The 21,236-nt window shown below is 45.1% G+C and overlaps 1 long non-coding RNA gene across 3 annotated transcripts in view; it reads left to right on the top strand.

The window, feature by feature from the left end:
• The window catches only part of LOC129648114 (uncharacterized), a 32,480-nt gene that overhangs the window by 3,238 nt on the left and 8,006 nt on the right, over positions 1–21,236 (top strand). Inside the window, exons 2-4 of one of the 3 annotated variants that reach the window (XR_008712713.1) lie at positions 11,470–11,583; positions 13,235–13,845; positions 14,211–14,230. This is a non-coding gene — a long non-coding RNA (uncharacterized LOC129648114). The remainder of the gene's footprint in view (positions 1–11,469; positions 11,584–13,234; positions 13,846–14,210; positions 14,231–21,236) is intronic. The other 2 variants (XR_008712708.1, XR_008712703.1) reach the window with 2 other exon arrangements.

Raw genomic sequence — 21,236 nt, 5'->3', positions numbered from 1 at the left:
GGAAGACAAAATTAACCCCCAGGTGTGGGACCAGGGGATTCCTGGCACGAGCCCACCAAGCTGAACTGGTCATCATTGTCCTCCGAGATCCCACTTGGTTTCCTAACTGGAAACAATATCCTCTCAAAAGAGAGGCTCGGGAGGGACTACAGACTTTAATAAATAAATTCCTTGCTTGTGGGCTATTGGTCCCCACCAGTTCGCCATGTAACACCCCAATCCTCTCAGTAAAGAAAAAAGACGGAACCTGGCGAATGGTTCAAGATCTCCGGATTATAAATGAAGCTGTAGTCCCCCTCCATCCCACAGTACCCAATCCCTATGTAATCTTGGGAGAAATCCCACCCAGTGCCAAGTGGTTTACAGTCTTGGATCTCAAAGATACATTTTTTTGCATACCACTGGCTAAAGAATCCCAATACCTTTTTGCCTTTGAGTGGGAGGCCCCAGGAGAAAAACACCAACAGATGACTTGGACAGTATTACCTCAGGGGTTCAGAGATAGCCCCCACCTGTTTGGACAAGCCCTTAGCTGGGATCTCCTAGATCTGGACCTGGGACCTAATGGGAAAATATTAGAATACGTAGATGACCTACTAATCTGCTCTCCAGATGAGAAAAGTGCCCAACAACATGCAATTCAGGTTCTAAACTTCTTGGCAGAAAGGGGATATAAAGTCTCCCATGCTAAGGCACAGATGGTCGAGACAAAGGTCACTTACCTGGGAGTTCAGATTACACACGGGTCCAGGAGGCTGTCCTCTGATCGGGTACAAGGAATTCTCCAGTTGCCCTCCCCCACGACTCGAAAACAATTGCGAGCTTTCCTGGGGCTAACTGGTTATTGTAGAATCTGGATACCCAACTATGGTCTAATTGCCCAACCCTTATATGAAAGCTTAAAGGGATGAGATGATTCAATCCCACTGATGTGGGGAACTCCTCAAAAGGAGGCAGAGGCTACACTAAAACAGGCCTTAATTCAGGCACCTGCCTTGATGTTGCCAGACCCAGAAAAAGCATTCCAACTTTATGTCCATGAAAGAGAGGGAATAGCCTTGGGAGTGTTAACTCAAAGGTTGTGATCTGAGCCCCAGCCTGTAGCTTACTTATCCAAGAGGCTCGATCCAACTTCCCGAGGTTGGCCCCCCTGCCTTTGGAATCTTGCAGCTATTGCAATCATGATAGAAGATGCTTTAAAACTCTCCTTTGGGGGCAAACTAACTATTTTTACCAGCCACCAAGTAAAACAACTCCTAAATGGGAGAGGCCACTTATGGATGTCTGATCAAAGAATCCTCAGATATCAAGTAATGCTGATGGAAAATCCAGGCCTCACTATATCCCCTTGTGAGGTTCTTAACCCAGCCACCCTCCTCCCTACCCCCGAGGGCTCTCTCCCCTTTCACTCTTGTCTATAAACCTTGGACCACTGGACAAAACCCCGAGAGGGATTGTCAGAAGATCCTCTGACCAATCCTGAGGAAATCTGGTACACTGATGGAAGCAGCTTTGTCTTGGATGGAAAAAGAAGAGCCGGGTATGCAGTAGTCTCCAATTTTGAGACCATAGAGGCTAAGCCTCTGCCACCAAGTACTTCAGCCCAATTAGCTGAGCTCGTAGCCCTGACTCGAGCTTTAGAGCTGGGAAAAGGAAAAAAAATAGCCATTTACGCTGACTCCAAGTATGCCTTTCTGGTGCTACATGCACATGCGGCTGTTTGGAAAGAAAGGGGCCACTTGACCATCCGAGGGTCCCCAATCAAATATGGTGATCAGATTCTTCAACTCTTGGAGGCAGTCCATCTGCCCACTGAGGTTTCAGTCTCCCACTGTAAAGGACACCAAAAAGGGAACACGGAAGTGGCACGAGGGAACCAAGCAGCTGATCAGGCAGCTAGGAGAGCAGCATTACAGAACCATGACCTAATAGGGATTGCCACCTTAGTTCCACAGACTAATTTGCCAGAAACTCCTTCATATACTGAAGGTGAGACTCTTAAAGCTAAGAGCGAGGGCTTTCAAGAAGATCATATGGGGTGGTTCCAAAAGGAGGGACTCCTTTTTCTGCCTGGAAACCTCCAATGGAAGTTGGCTAACTCCTTACATGCCACTACTCATTTAGGAGAAAAGGCCCTCCAAATATTACTAGAAAGGTCCTTCAGAGGAACAGGCTTCCAAACAACTATAAGACAGGTGGTCTCCTCTTGTCCCACTTGCCAATTAAACAACCCCCAAGGAGCTCATAGACTCCAGCTGGCCCAGCCCGTCCAACGACATGGGGCCTACCCAGGAGAGGACAGGCAGATGGACTTCACCCAGATGCCAGTTTCTCAAGGGTATAAATACCTATTAGTTATGATAGATACATTCACAGGATGGATTGAAGGCTTTCCCACCCGGACTGAGAAGTCTGAGGAGGTGGTAAAAAAAACTGCTCCATGAAATCATTCCAAGATTTGGTCTCCCCAGGTCATTACAAAGTGACAATGGGACATCATTTACTTCTAAGGTCACCCAAGGAGTCTCGAAAGCATTCAGCATTACTTATTATCTCCATTGTGCCTGGAGGCCTCAATCTGCAGGAAAAGTACAAAGAGCCAATCAATTCTTAAAATCAGCGATAAAAAATATAACCCAGGAGACGTCCCTGGGATGGAAGGAGGCTTTACCAATAGCTCTCCTCTGCACCCGTATTGCCCCTAAGGAACAGGTTGGTCTTAGTCCTTATGAGATGCTATGGGAGACCTTTTGTTTATATCAATGACCTCTTCCTAGATCCAGAGGTTCAGACCCTCCAGTCTTATACCATGGCCATTGGGCAATTCCAATAGGATATACACTTGTGGGGTATGAACCAGGACCCAAAAGATTCTAAAGAGTCACCACTATATGCTCCAGGGACTCAAGTCCTAATTAAAGTCTGGAAAGATGGGTCCCCAAAGGCTCAACTCCAGCCCACATGGACGGGCCCCTACCCTGTAATACTTTCTACCCCCACTGAAGTCAAGGTACCAGGACATGACTCCTGGATTCACTACTCACAAGTCAAGCCATGGAAGAAAACAGAAGAGGACACTCAATACACCTGTGAGCCCCTGGGAGATCTCAGATACCTATTCAGAACTACCAATGAGTGTCATTCTAATGAACACCCCCAAAATCTGGTTTCTGGGGATAAGATTTCTCAGGATAACCCTAAGGAGCCAACACAGCTTGACAGAGACTGTACTCCAAAACAGACAGGAGATAGATCTTCTGATCCCTGAACAAGGAGGGACTTGAGCCATCCTGGCGATGTGAATTTAAAATTGACTAATGTCCTTACTAGTCCTTGTTATGCTATATTGATGATGCTTATGCTTATTCCATGTACTGTCAAATGTCTAACCTGTTTTGTCTCTGCCCAAGTCAACCAGCTACAACATGCAGTGCCAGTTCAACAAAGATATAAAACTACAGATGACCATGGAAAATATCACACACCCTTGGACACCGCTATAAGGACTCTGAGGATTGAGACTAGCAAGAGGGGGAGGCCCAATACCCCTCACCGTCCCAGTTCAGCAGGAAGTAGCCAGAAAGACCTCGATGCCCCTATTCCCAAAGAATTGGGCCTCCCATCTCTTGAGGGGGGAATGTTAGGTAGGTAGAATAGGGAAAAGGAGTCCAAAATGGCGGTGTCTAAAAGACAAGGAAGGTCCGAGGACCAGAGTGAAGACTTCAGGCAGAACAAACAGAACAAACAGCACTCCTGGCTAAGCCCAATTTACATAGGGCAGCCCCAGGTGGAGGGAAAAAACATATAAAAGGAGGAACCAAAGTGCTTTCTCTCGGACTCTTTCCCACGTGCATGTGTGCACGCTCTCTCTCTCTCTCTCTTTCTCTCTGTCTCTTTCTCCCTCCCCACGCACTCCTCCACTCTCTTCTCTTCAAGTCTTGGATTCTCCTGCTATCTTCTAAATAAAATGGAGCTGTAACACTGATTTGCCTAAGAGCTGTAACACGGTTTGTCCAAGACCCGATAGCTGTGATGCGCCGAGGGCTTTAATGTCCGTTGCTCCAATTCTTTGTTGTGATGAGACAAAGAACCGAGGAACATACATTCGCGTGACATGATGATCCAGAGGATGTTGGCAATTTGATCTCTGTTTCCTCTGCCTTTCCTAAAACAAGCTTGAACATCTGGAAGTTCACAGTTTACATATTGCTGAAGCCTGGCTTGCAGAATTCTGAGCATTACTTTTTTAGCGTGTGAGATAAGTGCAATTGTGTCATAGTTTGAGCATTCTTTGGCATTGCCTTTCTTTGGGATTGGAATGAAAATGGACATTTTCCAGTCCTGTGGCCACTGCTGAGTTTTCCAAGTCTGCTGGCATATTGAGTGCAGCACTTTCACAGCATCATCTTTCAGGATTTGAAATAGCTGAACTGGAATCCCATCACCTCCACTAGCTTTGTTCATAGTGATGCTTCCTAAGGCCCATTTGACTTCACATTCCAGGATGTCTGGCTCTGGGTGAGTGATCACACCGTCCTGATTATCTGGGTCATGAAGATCGTTTTTGTACAGTTCTTCTGTGTATTCTTGCCACCTCTTCTTAGTATCTTCTGCTTCTGTTAGGTCCATACCATTTCTGTCCTTTATTGAGCCCATCTTTGCATGAAATATTCCCTTGGTATCTCTAATTTTCTTGAAGAGATCTCTAGTCTTTCCCATTCTATTGTTTTCCTGTAAACACTGAGGAAAGGCTTGCAGTGATCACTGAGGAAGGCTTTCTTATCTCTGCATGCTATTCTTTGGAACTCTGCATTCAAATGGATATATCTTTCCTTTTCTCCTTTGCTTTTCACCTCCCTCCTTGTCACATCTATTTGTAAGGCCTCCTCAGATAGCCATTTTGCTTTTTTGCATTTCTTTTTCTTGGGGATGGTCTTGATCCCTGTCTCCTGTACAATGTTCCAAACCTCCATCCATAGTCATCAGCCACACTATCATATCTAATCCCTTGAATCTATTTGTCACTTCCACTGTATAATCATAAGGGATTTGATTTAGGTCATATCTGAATGGTTGAGTGGTTTTTCCTACTTTCTTCAATTTAAGTCTGAATTTGGCAATAAGGAATTCATGATCTGAGCCACAGTCAGCTCCTGGTCTTGTTTTTTCTGACTGCATAGAGCTTCTTCATCTTTGGCTGCAAAGAATATAATCAATCTGATTTCAGTGTTGGCCATCTGGTGATGTCCATGTGTAGAGTCTTCTCTTGTGTTGTTGGATGAGGGTGTTTGCTATGACCAGTGTGTTCTCTTGCCAAAACTCTATTAGCCTTTGCTCTGCTTCATTCTGTACTCCAAGGCCAAATTTCCCTGTTACTCCAGGTGTTTCTTGACTTCCTACTTTTTAAAAATATGTTTATTTATTTAATTGGAGACTAATTACTTTACAATATTGTATTGGTTTTGCCATACATTGACATGAATCTACCACAGGTGTACATGTGTTCTCCATCCTGAACCCCCCTCTCACCTCCCTCCCCATACTATCCCTCTGGGTCATCCCAGTGCACCAGCCCCGAGCATCCTGTATGATGCATCAAACCTGGACTGGAGATTCGTTTCACATATGATAATATATATGTTTCAATGCCATTCTCCCAAATCATCCCACTCTCGCCGTCTCCCACAGAGTCCAAAAGACTGTTCTGTACATCTGTGTCTCTTTTGCTATCTCGCATACAGGGTTATCATTCAGCTCAGTTCAGTTCAGTTGCTCAGTTGTGTCCGACTCTTTGCAACCCCATGAACTGCAGCACGCCAGACCTCCCTGTCCATCACCATCTCCCGGAGTTCACTCAAACTCATGTCCATTGAGTCGGTGATGCCATCCAGCCATCTTATCTTCTGTAGTCCCCTTCTTGTCCTGCCCTCAATCCCTCCCAGCATCAGAGTCTTTTCCAATGAGTCAACTCTTTGCATGAGGTGGCCGAAGTACTGGAGTTTCAGCTTTAGCATCAGTCCTTCCAATGAACACCCAGGACTGATCTCCTTTAGAAAGGACTGGTTGGATCTCCTTGCAGTCCAAGGGACTCAAGAGTCTTCTCCAACACCACAGTTCAAAAGCATCAATTCTTTGGTGCTCAGCCCTCTTCACAGTCCAACTTTCACATCCATACATGACCACTGGAAAAACCATAGCCTTGACTAGACAGACCTTTGTTGGCAAAGTAATGTCTCTGCTTTTTAATATGCTGTCTAGGTTGGTCATAACTTTCCTTCCAAGGAGTAAGTGTCTTTTAATTTCATTACTGCAATCACCATCTGCAGTGATTTTGGAGCCCAGAAAAATAAAGTCAGCCACTATTTCCATTGTTTTCCCATCTATCTTCCATGAAGTGATGGGACCAGATGCCATGATCTTAGTTTTCTGAATGTTGAGCTTAAAGCCAACTTTTTCTCTCTCCTCTTTCACTTTCATCAAGAGGCTTTTTAGATCCTCTTCACTTTCTGCCATAAGGGTGGTGTCATCTGCATATCTGAGGTTATTGGTATTTCTCCCAGCAATCTTGATTCCAGCTTGTGCTTCTTCCAGCCCAGCATTTCTCATGATGTACTTTGCATATAAGTTAAATAAGCAGGATGACAATATACAGCCTTGATGTACTCCTTTGCCTATTTGGAACCAGTCTGTTGTTCCATGTCCAGTTCTAACTGTTGCTTCCTGACCTGCATATAGGTTTCTCAAGGGTTATTGTTACCATCTTTCTAAATTCCATATATATGCATTTTTATACATATTATGTATTGATGTTTTTCTTTCTGGCTTACTTCACTCTGTATAATAGGCTCCAGTTTCATCCACCTCATTAGAACTGATTCAAATGTATTGTTTTTAATGGCTGAGTAATACTCCATTGAGTATGTGTACCACAGCTTTCTTATCCATTCATCTGCTGATGGACATCTACGTTGCTTCCATGTCCTGGCAATTATAAACAGTGCTGCAATGAACACTGGGGTACACGTGTCTCTTTAGATTCTGGTTTCCTCAGTGTGTGTGCCCAGCAGTGGGATTGCTGGGTCGTATGGCAGTTCTATTTCCAGTTTTTAAAGGAATCTCCACACTGTTCTCCATAGTGGCTGTACTAGTTTGCATTCCCACCAACAGTGTAAGAGGGTTCCCTTTTCTCCACACCCTCTCCAGCATTTATTGCTTGTAGACTTTTGGATTGCAGCCATTCTGACTGGCGTGAAATGGTACCTCATTGTGGTTTTGATTTGCATTTCTCTGATAATGAGTGATGTTGAGCATCTTTTCATGTGTTTGTTAGCCATCTGTATGTCTTCTTTGGAGAAATGTCTGTTTAGTTCTTTGGCCCATTTTTTGATTGGGTCGTTTATTTTTCTGGAATTGAGCTGCAGGAGTTACTTGTATATTTTTGAGATTAATTCTTTGTCAGTTGCTTCATTTGCTATTATTTTCTCCCATTCTGAAGGCTGTCTTTTCACAATGCTTATAGTTTCCTTTGTTGTGCAGAAGCTCTTAATTTTAATTAGGTACCATTTGTTTATTTTTGCTTTTATTTCCAATATTCTGGAAGGTGGGTCATAGGGGATCCTGCTGTGATTTATGTTGGAGAGTGTTTTGCCTATGTTCTCCTCTAGGAGTTTTATAGTTTCTGGTCTTACGTTTAGATCTTTAATCCATTTTGAGTTTACTTTTGTGTATGGTGTTAGAAAGTGTTCTAGTTTCATTCTTTTACAAGTGGTTGACCAGTTTTCCCAGCAGCGCTTGTTAAAGAGATTGTCTTTTCTCCATTGCATATTTTTGCCTCCTTTGTCAAAGATAAGGTGTCCATAGGTGCATGGATTTATCTCTTGGCTTTCTATTTTGCTCCATTGATCTATATTTCTGTCTTTGTGCCAGTACCATACTGTCTTGATGACTGTGGCTTTGTAGTAGAGCCTGAAGTCAGGCAGGTTGATTCCTCCAGTTCCATTCTTTTTTCTCAAGATTGCTTTGGCTATTCGAGGTTTTTTGTATTTCCATACAGATTGTGAAATTATTTGTTCTAGCTCTGTGAAAAATACCATTGGTAGCTTGATAGGGATTGCATTGAATCTATAGATTGTTTTGGGTAGTATACTCATTTTCACTCTATTGATTCTTCCAATCCATGAACATGGTATATTTCTCCATCTATTAGTGTCCTTTTGATTTCTTTCACCAGTGTTTTATAGTTTTCTATATATAGGTCTTTTGTTTCTTTAGGTAGATATATTCCTAAGTATTTTATTCTTATCGTTGCAATGGTCAATGCAATTGTTTCCTTAATTTCTTTCTGTTTTTTCATTGTGAGTGTATAGGAATGCAAGGGATTTCTGAGTGTTAATTTTATATCCTGCAACTTTGCTATATTCATTGATAAGCTCTAGTAATTTTCTGGTGGATTGACTTCCTACTTTTGCATTCCAGTCTCCTATAATGAAAAGGACATCTTTTTTGGGGTGTTAATTTTAAAAGGTCTTGTAGGTCTTCATAGAACCATTCAACTTCAGCTTCTTCAGTGTAACTGGTCGGGACACAGACTTGGATTATCGTGATATTGAATGGTTTGCCTTGGAAACAAACAGAGATCATTCTGTCGTTTTTGAGATTGCATCCAAGTACTGCATTTTGGACTTTTTTGTTGACTATGATGGCTACTCCAATTCTTCCAAGGGATTCCTGACCACAGTAGTAGATATAATGGTCATCTAAGTTAAATTCACCCATTCCAGTCCATTTGCGTTCGCTGATTCCTAGAACGTTGACGTTCACTCTTTACATCTTCTGTTTGACCACTTCCAATTTGCCTTGATTCATGGACCTAACATTCCAGGTTCCTATGCAATATTGCTCTTTACAGCATCGGACCTTGCTTCTATTACCAGTCACATCCACAACTGGGTGTTGTTTTTGCTTTTGCTCCATCCCTTCATTCTTTCTGGAATTATTTCTCCACTGATATCCAGAACATATTGGGCACCTACTGAGCTGGGGATTTCATCTTTCAGTGTCCTATTTTTTGCCTTTTCATACTGTCCATGGGGTTCTCAAGGCAAGAATACTGAAGTGGTTTGCCATTCCCTTCTCCAGTGGACCACATTTTGTCAGACATGGTAGTAACATAATACTCAAAATTCTCCAAGCCAGGCTTCAACAGTACCGTGAACTTCCAGATGTTCAATCTGGTTTTAGAAAAAGCAGAGGAAACAGAGATCAAATTGCCAACATCTGTTAGACTATCAAAAAAGGACTAGAGTTCCAGAAAAACATCTATTTCTGACTTATTGACTATGCCAAAGCCTTTGACTGTGTGGATCACAATAAACTGAAAATTCTGAAAGAGATGGGAATACCAGACCACCTGACCTGCCTCTTGAGAAACCTACATGCAGGTCAGGAAGCAACAGTTAGGACTGGACATGGAACAACAGACTGGTTCCAAATAGGAAAAGGAGTACATCAAGGCTGTATATTGTCACCCTGCTTATTTAACTTACATGCAGAGTACACCATGAGAAATGCTGGGCTGGATGAAGCAGAAGTTGGAATCAAGATTGCCAGGAGAAATATCAATAACATCAGATATGCAGATGACACCACCCTTATGACAGAAAGTGAAGAAGGACTAAAGAGCTTCTTGATGAAAGTGAAAGAGAAGAGTTAAAAAGTTGGCTTAAAGCTCAAGATTCAGAAAACTAAGATCATGGCATATGGTCCCATCACTTCATGGCAGATAGATGGGGAAACAGTGGAAACAGTGACAGAATTTATTTTGGGGGACTCCAAAATCACTGCAGATGGTGATTGCAGTCATGAAATTAAAAGATGCTTACTCCTTGGTAGGAAAGTTATGACCAACCTAGACAGCACATTAAAAAGCAGAGATATTACTTTGCAAACAAAGATCTGTTAGTCAAAGGTATGGTTTTTCCAGTAGTCATGTATGGATGTGAGAATTGGACTATAAAGAAAGCTGAGCACTGAAGAATTGGTGCTTTTGAACTGTGGTATTGGAGAAGACTCTTGAAAGTCCCTTGGACTGCAAGGAGATCCAACCAATCCATCCTAAAGGAAAGCAGTCCTGAATATTCATCAGAAGTACTCATGTTGAAGCTGAAACTCCAATACTTTGGCCACCTGATGAGAAGAACTGACTCATTTAAAAAGACCCTGATGCTGGGAAAGATTGAAGGCGGGAGGAGAAGTGGATGACAGAAGATGAGATGGTTGGATGGCATCACTGACTCAATGGACATGAGTTTGAGTAAAACTCTGGGAGTTGGTGATGGACAGGGAAGCCTGGCATGCTGCAGTCTATGGGGTCACAAAGAGTCAGACACGACTGAGATGACCTGATGTCCATTGAGTCGGTGATGCCATGCAACCATCTCATCCTGTGCTGCTCCTGTCTCCTCTTCCCTTCAATCTTTTCCAGGTATCTCTTGATTTCCTACTTTTGTATTCCAATCCCCTATGATGGAAAGGACATCTTTTTTGGTGTTAGCTGTTTCATCTGTTTTGGAGATAAGGGAGGGAGTGGATCTGGGGTTGGTGAGAAGGGATAGGGCAGGTGTGCTAGGATGAGAAGAGAAAGGTGAAGAGAAATGATGCTCTCCTCCTCAATATCTATATTTACCTACATCTCTCTCTCTTCTCACTTACATCCTGGACTTCACATCCTTCTTACTCTTCCTTACTCTGAAGTCTCTGTTGTTCAGTCACTCAGTCGTGTCTGATTGTTCGCAACCGCATTGACAGCAGCACACCAGGTTCCTCCATCCTCCATGATCTCCCAGATTTTGCTCAAACTCATGTCCACTGAGTCGACAATACCATCCGAGCATCTCATCCTCTGTCGCCTGCTTCTCATCCTGCCTTCAATCTTTCCCAGCATTAGTAAAGTCTTAAGACCATCTTTTGCTCCTCTCAGCTTCACTTCCACTTTCCTGCCTGGCCATATGCTTGGTGTTCATTTAACAAATATTAATATTTACAAAGTGCCAGCTAGGTTTCAGGCACTTTTCTAGACACTGGGGAGTCACCAGAAACAGCTGCTCTTGGTCATTGCCAATGCAGGAAGACACTCAGTAAACACACAGTTAGCTAAGAAGGGTAAATTCAGTTAGAGGTAAGTGCCATGAAGTAAATACAAGGAGAGGCTCATTTACTCATTCTGCTAGCATGTTTGTTTTGGCTGGGAGTCTCGTCTGCCCCATGAAGCTGCAGGTGTTTGAGGGAGGAGGTCTTAACTGACACTGCTTCCTCCAAGATGCTGGACCCAGTGTCTCACTCACTATAAGGAGCCACCACCACCATGTTCATTTTAGGACAATGATTGTACTTGAGCTTTTGGCCTTTGGACAGACTTGGGTTTCAATCTTCTCACCCTTGGGTTTTCCCCTCTGTGTGATCTGTGTGCAGTGGAGCAGATGTGGCCTCCAAGGGCCTGTATTGGAGCCTCAAGCTGCTTGCTGGTGTGGGACCTACACGTCGGGATGCTCACAGACTCAGTTCCTTCTGTGTGAGACAGGGGAGGTGAGTGTGCCCACTTCACAGGGTTATGGAGGGCGGAATGAGACCATCTACATGAAATGCTCCCTCAAGGGAAGGTGTTGGGTGATGGGTCAAGTCCTCATTCAGCATCACTGGTGAGACCAGCCTCAAGAGGAGCCAGAAAGAACTCAGGACCCAAGGCTCTTTCAATCTGGATGGCTTCAAGGTAGTCTTGGCCATTGCTTTTGTGTTTGATTGAGGTCCTGAGAATAGGTTTTTAGGGACGGAAGAGGAAAGAGGCAGGAGAAGGGGTCTCTCCCCTAGCCTTCCCACTGCCGCAGACCCAGGGTGCATCTTTTCAGTCCTCAAACTGATATTCTCCAGCTGGCCCTCTGTCGCTCCTTCCTTAGGCTTGAAATCCCAGTTTCGTCTTGGTTTGTTTTCTCTCTCTCATCCTGCTCCTCTACTTGAATGTGAATCTCCCACATCCTGTGGTTCATTTTCTCCAACCCCCATCATTTCATTTCCTTTGCCCTGTCCCTGCTTCCAGTCCCGGATCCTCCTTTCACATTTCTGGTGGCTGGTGTAACTTCCTCATGGGCATCTCCCACCCCTGCTTCTGCTTACAACAGCCCATGAATCACACTTTGAGACCCCACTGCCTAAAAGAAGAAGAGTTCCTACTCCTTATATTGGAATTTGGAGGCTCCCCCGCATGACTCTGCTCTGCTTCCCCACCTCGATACCCCAAGAGCCAGACTGCTGCTCCCTGAACAAATGCTGTGTTTCCCCTGTATTTCCCCTGAGCATCTCTTCCTGCTGCTCCCACTGTAAGGTTGCCACATTGGCCCCGTCCTTCAAAGCCGGGTTCAGACATTGCTCCTGATGCCACAACTGGTGGGGAACTCGCCCTCGCCAGGCATATTCACACCTTTCATAGAACATTCCTAACCTGCTGCTGCTCCTGGAATTGGCGCACTTTGCTGCTAGTGAGGAAACAGTATTATTGGTGGGGTATAATCATCCCTACTGTCAGGCACTATATGATGGCCCACATCTGATATGTGAGGTTCCTCCAATGACAAATGAGGCTCAGATGAAATCACCTGCCTGCATTCATGCAGTTGGAGAGAGGCAGAATACAAACCCATAGTATTTCTTAATCCAAACTCACAGGCACCATGCTCTCATGCCTCCAAGCAGAGGCTTGCTGATTGAATGGCGTTGAATAGCACCACCTGAGTGCGTGGGGCTGAGGGCCAAGTGCCCAGTACAGAGAGCATCGCCATAGGAATAGAGAAGTCTGGACCTTCTGTGAAACTATTGGGCTGTCAGGTGGCCCCCACCACCTGGTCATGCCAGCAGCTGCCAGTGGGGAGGCCTCACTGGGCAGCCAGAGAAGGATGCAACCTCATAGGAAAATTGATTTAGGATGATCCCTGCCAGAAAAGGCCCCTCGGTCACCAGCCCCCTCTTAGGTCATATTTCAAAGCCTGGCTCATGGCCACCGGCTGTGAGATCATGGCTGAACCATCTGACTCTTGAAATTCTAAGGACCAACTTGGGAGTTTTATCGCATTTCTGCCGCCCAGGCATGAAGTCAGCTGGACGGCGCGTGACGGGGAGCGTTTCTCTTGTAATTAGCCAGGGTGTGCGGTTTTTCTTTCTTTCTTTTTTTTCATGTTCTGCCTAGATTCAGCGTGCTGTGAGCGTGCGCTCCCTTGAGCTACCCCGCCGCAGTAGCGGAGGTGAGTCATGGCTGTAAAATCTGCAAAACTCATGAGGGGATGGAGGGTGGTGGAGAAATAGAAATTATTGTTATCATCTTTCAGGCTTGCTCAACCTCATTACTGCACGTTCACCAGCTGCAGTGCCTTCCAAGCCCCGAGCCAGAAGTGATGGCTTGAGTACGGAAAGGATCGGTTCTTTATGGGGGCAGAGGCTCCGTATGCCCCTGGTTCTTTTGAGGGACGATAGGGAAGGTTGGATGCTTAATACGGCTGCTCACCAGCTGGAACCCATGAGGATTTGCTCTGAAACACTTGGGTGTGAGCGGCCACACGTTTTCTTTATTTTTCTAAAGCATTTAAATCGGGCTTTGTCCCCCACCTGCCAGGGCTGGCAGGAAACTTATTCTTAGTTAATGTGTTTTGGGGAGGTGTGGTGCTAAGGGTGCTTTCTCTCATTCTTGGGAACATAGGAAACCCTGGGAATTAGGGAACTCAGCAAGACAGGGGCAAGTTTGAGGTGTTGGGTCCATGGCTGAGAAATTCTGGCTCGTGGTCTGCAAGCACCATTTTGAAGGTAGCTACCATGTTCCTCCATCACAAGCCTGGTCTGGGGTCTTGGCAGGGCTCTCCCGAGGCAAGTGGGCTGACATTTTCCCTGGGCACACCTCTCAGTCATTCTCACCCCCCACCATTCCGGGCTGAAGGTCTCCACCCTCAGGGGCGTGCAAACTACTGATCCTTTCCTGTCTCAGTCTCAGGGAAGACATGTAGCCCCTTAGGCTGAGTCACCTCTCGTCTGTCTTCCTACCTTTATTGAAACAGGTCCCCTCTGCACAGTTTTCTCATCTCTTTAAGCCTTTTTTTTTTTAATTAAAATTTAAAAAATTTTAACTTTATATTGGAGTATAGTTGATTCATGATGTTGTGTTGGTTTTCCAGTGTACAGCAAACTGATTCAGGTATACATATATTCATTGTTTCTCAGATTCTTTTCCCATACAGGGGTTATTATAAAATATTGAGTAGGGTTCCATGTGCTGTACAGTAGGTCCTTGTTGATTATCTATTTTAAATATAGCAATGTGAATGTGTTAATCCCAACCTTTGAATTTATCCCTCTCCACCTTTCCCTTTTGGTAACTAAGTTCTTTAAGCCTTTCTTAAAAGCCAAACAAACCAACCAATCAGCCAGAAAAGCAGAAAACCAAAGTAAACAAAAATTATGTTAGATTTTTTTCCCCTTGGTTGTTTGTTCAGAAAAAGAGAAAAATGAGCTTTTCATTCTTTGAGTCTTCTAGCAAGAACAAGATGGAACCACTTCTCTGAATTTGTCATCACTTTAGCTCTGTGATCTTGGGTTACCTACACTCTCTGAGGGTGACTTTCTCCTTTAAAGGTGGGGTATATGGCCCCTTGTAGCAGGGATGTTGTGAGGATGATGTGACATAAGTCAAGAGTTTAGGGTAGAGTTGGGCTTCCCAGGTGGTGCAGTGGTAAAGAACCCACCTACCAATGAGACAAAAGAGACTCGGGTTTGATTCTTGGGTCAGGAAGATCTCCTAGAGTAGGAAATGGCAACTCACGCCAGTATTCTTGCCTGGAAAATCCCATGGATGGAGGAGCCTGATAGGCTACAGTCCATGGGGCCACAATCAGACATGGCTGAGCGACTGAGCACATCTTTCCCCATTGCCCAGCTTTCCCTAAGGTTTACTTCTGGGACTTTTCTACCCTACCTACTCTTGGCTTCAGTGGGGTTTACATGTGAGCCAGCCTGTTAAAAAAAATAGGAGTATGCTACAAGGAAAGTTTGGGGCTCAGGTAAATCTCAGGTCACAGGCAAGTGACTTTCTCCTGGGTGATCAATAGACGACTTGTAGGCCCCACACTGACACAATGGCTAGGGTGGCTCCTCTGTCCTGTCCACTCGGGATGCTCACTTCCATGGTGGCCTATTGTCTGTGGGCACCGTCCTTCTGAGCATGGCCTGGAGACTCCAGTACCTGCTTTTTCTTGACCCAGTTTTGGTCCTTTCCATTTCTGCACTCCCCACCCACCCTCATCTCCTGCAGTATCAATCCTGAGATCTAGTCATTCTCTTATGAACCAGGTGACCCTCATGTAGGGGTAGGCCTACCTTGTCTCCCACCTTCTTTGCAGTTTTACGGCTATAGCTTCAACTCTGCATTCTTCCTCCCTTAGGTCTTCCTTTTGGAACGCTGAGAACCTGTGTGTTGGTGGTATCTCATTTAACCTAATGGTAAACTGATGAGTTAGGTTGGCCCTGTTTCTGAGAATCCCCCAGGGTTTCTGAACCTCTTCTCTCCACTCTTATCTATACCTTCCTTCTTTGACAGTTGCTTCTTCCATTCCCAGTGGAGGTCCCAGTGTCTCGATGCCTGGTATCTAGATGCAGCTTTGTTTATTGAGACCCAGATGACTGTGGAGTGGCCTGTGGCAAAGATAGCAGGTGGGGAGGGTCAGCCTGGAAGATTGTGGAAGCCTCCGTTCTGCATGTGCGGTTTCCTGTCTGCACATTCCTCCCCTCCTTTGTTCGTGAGGACTTCCTCGAGTCATTTCTCCAGCCCTAGGCTGTGTGTTCATGTCTCTTGAGAGACTTCTGCGGCATCCTGGAAACTCATTGCTTTTTAGCGATGAGCCATGTGGAACTGCCTGTTTTGTGGTCACAGATGATTGCTGACCATTACACATGCTGCAGCCTGGTACATGTCAGATATCTGGTCTTGTGCATCCATCTCACCATTAGAATGAGAGCTCCCAGTGTGTAGAGACTGGGATTTGTACCTGGTGGCATCCCCAGGAGCTAACACTGTCATCTAAGTGTTTGTGAAATAAATGGATGATTCAGCCTGAAGGGAAGATTCGCCCAGATCCCCCTGCTCAGAGAGCAAAGGTTCTCAAGCTTGAAAAGGCATCCAAATTTCTCAGAGGACTTGTTAGAGCACAGATCACTGGGCCCCACCTCAGAGTTCTGATTCTAGAGGCCGGATAATAGCATTTCTAATATGGTCACAGACAAGGTAAATTCTGGACACCATGCTTTGAGAACCATTGTTCTGTTTTCTAATTTAAAGGTTTATTTATTTATTTTATGGTTTGGCTGTAGTGGGTCTTTGTTACTGCACGGGGACTTTCTCTAGTGGTGAGCCGGGGCTACTCGTGGTTGTGTGTGTGGGCTTCTCGTTGCAGTAGCTTCTCTTGCTCTTGGAGAATCGGCTGTAGGCAAGTGGGCTTCAGTAGTTGGGCACGCAGGCTCAGCTGCACCTTGGAGTGTGGGAGCCTCCTGGACCAGGGATTGAACTGGTGTCCCTTGCACTGCAAGGTGGTTTCTTAGCCACTGGACCACCAGGTTAGTCCTGAGAACCATTGTTTTAGGTTAATAGTTTCCTCCTGGATGGGAGGAAGGTTAGATGTAGGTATTTGAAACAAACAAAACATCACACAGCCATACTAGATTGAACAGTGCCCCTTGCTAATTCATGTCTATCTGTAGCCTGTGAATGTGATGTTGTTTAGAAATAGGGTCTTCACAGGTGTAATCAAGTTAAGAGGTCATACTAGATTAGGGAGGGCCCTACATTCATTATGGCTAGTGTCCTAAGAACAGGACAACTTAGATTTATTGACACAAAGATAGAGACACACAGGGGAGAATGCCAGTGAAGATGAAGAGAGAGGTTGGAGTGATATGCTGCTGCTACTGCTGCTAAGTCGCTTCAGTCGTGTCCGACTCTGTGCGACCCCATAGACAGCAGCCCACCAGGCTCCCCCATCCCTGGGATTCTCCAGGCAAGAACACTGGAGTGGGTTGCCATTTCCTTCTCCAATGCATGAAAGTGAAAAGTGAAAATGAAGTCGCTCAGTTGTGTCTGACTCTAGCAACCCCATGGACTGCAGCCTAGCAGGCTCCTCCGTCCATGGGATTTTCTAGGCAAAGTACTAGAGTAGGGTGCCATTGCCTTCTCCATGGAGTGATCTATCTACCAGCTAAGGAAGACCAAGGATTTCCAGCAACCACCAGAAACTAGCAGAGAAGCATGGAACAGGCTCTCCTTCAGAAACTTTAGTAGGCACCAATCCTGCAGACACCTCGATTTTGGACTTGCGCCTCCAGAACTGTGAGAGAATAAATACATTTCTATTGTTTTAAGCCATCTTAGTTTGTGATAATGTCTTACGGCAGCCCCGAGAAACAAAAATCCCCTAAAATGCAAGAAAAAAGGCAAAAAATAAAAACCAACCCCACAACCCACCCCCTCAAAAAAAAAGCCAGTGCCAAAAACCCCCACAAACCAACATGAAAAGCAATGACTTATCCTTTCTTCCTCACTGAGATACTTTAGTGAGTACTGGAAATCACCTGGAGGATAAGATCCCCAGGTGAAGCCCTGTAGACTTTTCCTACCTGGACAAGGTTGGGGGTGGGTGTCCAGCCCACCCCAAGGGACCACATCCATGAAGGGGCATCATACAGGGCACCTATCCTGTGTGTGCATGGGTGCCCAGTCATCTCTGACTCTTTGCAGCCCCCTGGATTGTAGTCTGCCAGGCTCCTCTGTCCATGAAATTTTCCAGGCATGAGTACTAGAGTGGGTTGCCATTCTCTTCTCTGGAGGATCTTCCCAATCCAGGCATCAAACCCACATTTGCATTGACTGGCAGATTTTGTTGTCGTTGTTGTTGTTGTTGTTTTTACCACTGAGCCAACTGGGAAGCACCTCTACTGGTGAATGGGTTGAAGCAGATTCCCAGTTTCCAATTTTCAGATTCTGTTTTTGTACTTTGGATGTGTGTCCTGGAAATCTACATTTTAACAAACCTCCTAGGTAATTAATTCATGGCCAGAGTTCATTTAATGAAACATAGGTGGGAAGGGGTGGAGTGGATGAAGTTTTAAAGTAGGAAAACCATATCTTAGACCTCCCCAACCAGGAGTTCTTGATTTTTCTTGCCATTGATCTTTGGCAATTTGTTGAAGCCCATAGACCCTCATCAAAATAATATATATTGCTACTTCCTAAACGACTAAAGCAAAATACATAGGGTTACAGAGGAAGCCAAATATATTGAAATATACAATAAGACAATTAAAAAACACCAAACTTCTAAAATTAGTACTATAAGGGGTTCCTTATTAACCTACTATGTATAAGAATTAACAGCAGGGCTGATAGCTACTATAATTTCAAGGCGGTGATGAGTCTAAAATCATATCTTGAAAAACTGTGACAACTATAAAGTGATTAAAAAATCTGTGATTTCTATTCATGCAAAGTCACAGGAACGGCTTATGCTCCTGTGGTTTGTGGTCCACATTCATAACTGAATACATTTCAGTTTCAATTAGTAGAAAAAAGATGAAAAGTTCCCACAAGTTCATGGGCCCCCTGAACTCTGTCCACAGATCCTCTGAAAATTCATGACCTTTCTCTGGAGTCTAGTTCTTCATCTTTTTCCTTTCTTGCTGGTCCCACCCCAAAGCCCCTTGCCCCACAGCCCAGCACCTGTCACCCTGCAAGCCCACAGCAAACCCAGACTTCCTCCTTTTAGCCCACATTAAAACCTGCCCTTAGTGGCTACACAGTATGGTAGGCCAAACACGGGTGTGGGGGCCAGAAGGTCCACTGGTTCAAGTACTTCCCTCCCAGTTTATTAGCTGTATGACCAACACTCTGAGCCTTGGTGGCTGCGTTTATAGTACCTGCTTTGTGAGGCTATAGTGAGGATTAAACAAGATGTATATAAAGTGTTTGGAACATGGTAGGTGCCTAATAAATATTAAATGTCATTTGATTAAAAAAAAACTTTTAAGTGTTTCCCCAGTTAGGAGATATTTAAGCTTTAATGAGGATTTGAAGCATTTCATCATGTGTTGGAGAAAGAGGATTGGGTGGGAGGGAGTGAGCATTCTTCAAGTCACTCCTGGCTGGAGCTGGACAGACTCATTCATGGAACAGTATTTCAAAGAAATGGCTGAGCATGGCTTCTCCTGGTGCAGTGCTGGAGCCAGGGGAGCTCTGGGAAGACCCTGCTGGAATCTGGGCTGAGCATCAGGCATTCAGGCCTCCCAGGCCTACCCAGATGGCCATTGCCATGGTGATGATGGCTAGTGGGAAGTAGGTGGGCATTTGCAGTGGCTTGGCCACTCCTGGGATGTGGCCAGTGCCTTGCCTGGTGTGAGGCCGGGGTGTTGAGAGGACAGGCAGATGGGCGGGTGAACGTTCCACTATAGTGTCCTGCCTGCTCATGCCTGGGCCTGTTCCTAATAAAGCCTGAGTGTGTGTGAGGGCCGGTGACAGATATAATGGGGCCTCTGCTTGCCAAGTTGTCTCCTCTGGCTGCTCTGGCCTGTTGGGTGGAGGTGGGGGGAGGGTTGTCTGCAGAGCTCCAGGACAGGCCCTCCTGCACCCCTTCTTCCCATCTCCGAAAACAGACATAAGAGAGCTAGAGCAGGAGATCTCTGTGGAGCAGGAGCTTGTACTGAGGGAATGTGTGTGTAGGGGGTGCATTTACTGAAGTCCTCCAGAGTTTGTGTTAATAGCCAGGGCAAACCACAGTGGTGTCTCTTGTGGTGGGGGAGATGGTGAGTGGTCATTTGTTCTGGCCCACGCAGTCCAAAAGTCAGGCTCAGGCCCATCTTCCTCCTGTCAGTGCTAACGGTGTTCTTTGTGCAGGAACCTCAATATGCAAGGGAAGCAAGGGATTTAAGGTCAAGTGTATAGCTTGAGTTTAGAATGTTTTTCTGCCAACTGCTACCTGTGTGACTTTGGACAAGGTCCTTAACCTCTCTGGGCCTCAGTTTCTTCACAGAAAAGACCCAACTAGAAACTTAGGGACATCCTGTCAGAGAGAAAGTGGAAAAGGAGATACTTCCCTGGTGGCTCAGATGGTAAAGAACCTTCCCCGCTATGTGGGAGATCTGAGATAGATCACTGGGTCGGGAAGATCCCCTGGAGAAGGAAATGGCAACTCATTCCAGTATTCTTGTCTGGGGAATTCCATAGACAGAGGAGCCTGGTGGACTACAGTCCATGGAGTTACAAAGAATCAGACATGACTAAGTGATTAACACTTTCACATACCTCTCCCCTCTCCTACCATAGCTCATAAAAATCTCCTGAATGTCTGAATTCTGGGCTCCAGCTTCCTTATATGTGGTCTCTGTTCTGTGTCATATGGACCCAGTATGAAGCCTGGTCCTTCTGGGAAGTTCCAGGACAGCCTGCTTGCAGAGCAGCAAGAATAAGAGGAGTAACATTGACCAGAGTGTCTTGTTGCTGGTTTTTTTTTTTTTTTTTTTTTATCTTGGTTTTGGCAGGGGAAAAAGACATGAGGGTTTGCATGATAGAAATCTGATCAGCTTCAAAAGGGTGGTACGCATTATACCATCCCTAAAATGTCCCTAGGCCACCCTCCCCACATGAGAGGGTCTCACTGGCTCCTTGCATCACTCCTCGTTTAATTAAGTCCTTCCCTCTCTTTGCTCTGGAGAAGAGAGTGGCAACCCACTCCAGTATTCTTGCCTGGAAAATCCCATGGACAGAGGATCCTGGCAAGCTACAGTCCATGAGGTTGCAAAAGAATTGGATGTGACTGAGCAACTAACACTTTCACTTTTCTCTCTTTGAGTCCTTTCTTTGTATCATCTGTTTTCTCTTCTCTTAATTGATCTCAGCATATTTGATCTCTCTTACATCTTACCCAAAGTCAAGATTCTTTGTTCTTCTCTGTTGTCTGGGTCAACATATCTGGCCCTGTGGTTCTCACCTACCTCCACCATTTTGAAGTGTTTTCCCATACAACTGTTACACCTCCAAGTGGAAGTTTTGTACTTCAGGTTACTAAAAGTAATAACTCATCAAGTCACATGAAGATTGCATGAAATAATGTAACCAAAAGTATTTTTTGAAATGGAGGGTGCATATGAAGTCATTCATTCAATTA

This window comes from Bubalus kerabau, chromosome 1, assembly GCF_029407905.1.
Source record: "Bubalus kerabau isolate K-KA32 ecotype Philippines breed swamp buffalo chromosome 1, PCC_UOA_SB_1v2, whole genome shotgun sequence".
NCBI lineage: Eukaryota > Metazoa > Chordata > Mammalia > Artiodactyla > Bovidae > Bubalus > Bubalus kerabau.
The sequence above is the reverse complement of the archived record's forward strand: the minus strand, read 5'-3'. Positions and strand labels throughout refer to the sequence as shown.